The sequence below is a fragment of the Myotis lucifugus genome, unplaced genomic scaffold, assembly GCF_000147115.1.
Source record: "Myotis lucifugus unplaced genomic scaffold, Myoluc2.0 scaffold_189, whole genome shotgun sequence".
Classification (NCBI taxonomy): Eukaryota; Metazoa; Chordata; class Mammalia; order Chiroptera; family Vespertilionidae; genus Myotis; species Myotis lucifugus.
The window spans coordinates 1,497,224-1,500,232 of record NW_005871237.1 but is presented as its reverse complement, the minus strand read 5'-3'; the positions used below and the strand labels follow the sequence as shown (position 1 = coordinate 1,500,232).

At 45.0% G+C, this 3,009-nt stretch overlaps 1 protein-coding gene across 1 annotated transcript in view; it reads right to left on the bottom strand.

Moving 5' to 3' along the window:
* LEMD3 (LEM domain containing 3) overlaps positions 1 to 3,009 on the bottom strand; it is an 81,365-nt gene that overhangs the window by 49,791 nt on the left and 28,565 nt on the right. The window lies entirely within an intron of this gene.

Sequence of the window (3,009 nt, the reverse complement as noted above, 5' to 3'; positions counted from 1 at the left end):
CGACCCTGCCTTGAGTGTGACAGGGGGCGGTGCCCCAACCCCCCAATCGGCCCCACCCTGAGCGTGACTGAGGGTGGCATTGCAACCTCCCAATCCGCCCTGCTCTGTGCATGACAGGGGGCGGCGCCCAAACTCCCCAATCAGCCCTGCTCTGAGCCGGACCAGGGGCTGCACCTGGGAATTGGGCCTGCCCTCTGCCACCCAGGAGCGGGCCTAAGCCAGCAGGCCGTTATCTCCTGAGGGGTCCCAGACTGCGAGAGGACACAGGCCGGGTTGAGGGGACGCCCCCTCCCCCCCGAGGGGCACAAATTTTTGTGCACCGGGCCTCTAGGAAAATATATAAACCTGCTGTAGATTGTAGATGTTCTCCCAATAGACTGCTTTACTGTGAGTTTCTCACAACAGGGGCTGTGTGTCATTCATGTTTGTATGCCCAGAGCCAAACATAGTACTGAACATACACAGTTAGTGCATGAAAAGTGCTGGTTGTGCTACCGAGGTTAAATCCACTCTTCTTTATTCTACACTGTGTGTTAACACTGAAGGGAAAGTATTAAATTCTGCAGGAAGTTGGAGAAGGCTATGTTCTGGGAAACAGGGAAGGGAGAGAGGGGATAAGATAAAGGGAAAGCCAAAGAGCAGAACAATAATTCTGTTGAAAAATGTTGCTCTGTCCTTTATATCTTTCTAGATTTCTGCCTCTTGTCTAATGGGCTAAAATACCCGAGAGTTTAACATATCTAAAAAGTCAACAATATACTTCCCATCCTACGTAGCTTCTGTTAAAAATAATTTTCCCCTATTTCACCTGACAACTATCATCTACTAAATTAACAGACAGATCTATAGAATTAATAGAAGTAAAATGTAGCCTTGGTCAAGTCTTAAAAAGAAATTCCATCTAAAAACAGCACTTCTGACAAACCAAAAGCCCTCAAATTTCTAAAAGAAGTATACATGTAATTTTTTCTTCTGCCAACTCATTTTAGCATTTCTAAAACCACATCAACATCTTCTATCTCATCCAAATTACCTACACTTTTTAATGGGAACAAGATATGTTGTTAACCAGGGGTCCTCAAACTTTTTAAACAGGGGGCCAGTTCACTGTCCCTCAGACCATTGGAGGGCCGGACTATAGTTTAAAAAAAAACTATGAACAAATTCCTATGCACACAGCAGCAGCAAAAACACCCGGCGGGCCGGATAAATGTTTTCGGCGGGCCGCAGTTTGAGGACCCCTGTTGTTAACCCTAATGAAATACTCCTTCCTCCTCTGCCTATTAGTCAATAGTAGAGGAGGAACCGTATTCCAAAAGCATTCCACACAGCACAGCAACACACTGCCACTTCATTTATTAGCTTCTAGGGGTGGACCTGAGAATAAATTATAGTTCTTATTCCTTACCCTAAAGCAACAATAATGCCAAATTGCTATTTTAAACTTTACTCTTCCACCCCCTTAAAGGCACAAACTTGAAGTGACTGCAGATGTTACTGTCCTCTTAAATACCCTATGCCCCCAACATTACTTTTTCTCAAATTCCTCCTTTTGACCATTTCTCCTTCAATTTTCAGATTATTTCAAACCTCAAATATATCAAACTTTTCTTTGTAAATGTCCTTAATATTTTTAGTTCTCTTTCATTTAAACTCTCCTAATGATTGTAAAAGTCACATTCCTAAATATGTTTAATTATACTACTAGACTCCTCAAAATTGTCCAATGATTTCTCATCGTATTTTGCTTCAAGGAAATAAATTCTAATCTTGTGATACTTTCCTACTTACTTATAAGACACATTGACTCCTTCTCCAAACCTCTTTCTCTCTTTTCCTCTCACATCAATTCTAAAATATGTTACTAGTTTTACTGATCCTTTCTGTCAACTGTAAACATTTTTTCATTCTCTCAGGCTAAGATCAAATTTATCAACCATTATGAATTTTCAGATAAAAGGATGGAAATGAAATATCTCCACCTGTAAATGTATTCACAAAATATATATTCAATGTTGACCAAATAGACTGTTTTCCTCAGAAAGGCTTCATTTCAGTCACTCTGTAACAGTTAATAAAAGTCTGTGGTGAACAAAGTTCTTTTATAACTCAGAAAGATAAACATTTAAGAAATACTTATGGAGTACTTTTGTGCTAGGCAACAGAAATAAGGCAGTGACTAAAATAAAAAAATCCCTTCCCTTAAGGAGTTTATGTTCTAGAGAGGTTAGAAGAGACAATGAACAAATACAAATGCTTGACATGTGAGAGAGATAAGCAATCTAATCTAATAAAAGAGAAACATGGTAATTAGCGTACGACCGCTACCCTTCCCATTGGCTAATTAGCGAGATAGGCAAATTAATCACCAGCCAAGATGGCGGTTAACCGCCAACAAAGATGGCGGTTAATTTGCATATGTAGGCACAATGCAGGGAAGTGAAAGGGAAAGCACGGAAGAAGCCCCCTGCCACTGACAGTGATCGGAAACCCAGGGGGGAGCTAAGAGCCGGGGGGCCGCCTTTGCCCTGCCCCCCAGCCATGATCGGAGAATCGGGCGCCTTTGCTGCACTGGCCAGTGATAGCGGGAAGTAGGGGTGGAGCCAGCGATGGGAGCTGGGCAGGGGCGGAGCCCAGATCATGGGGGGCTGCAGCTGAGGGGGTCACTGCCCGGGCTTAAGGCTTCAGCAAGAGTTTAGGTCTGGCGGGGGGGGTGCCGCGTTATTGGAGGAAGGGGAGAGTCTCTGATGGGGGGGAGCTTGGGGCCCCCCTGCCCGGGCCTAAATGGCTTTGGCCCACAGGTGTTAGGCCTGGGAAAGGGGGTGGAACAAGGAAGCCCCTTTGGAGAAGTTGGGGGCCCCCCTGCCCCGGGCCCTAATGGCTGGGGGAAGAGGCATTAGGGGCGGCAGCCGTAATCCCAAGGGACAGGGGCCCAATTTTGCCAAGGGTGGGGTTGTGGGGCCCCCTTCTGCCCAGGCTTTATTCCTTGCCCCAGAGGTTTTAAGTCCT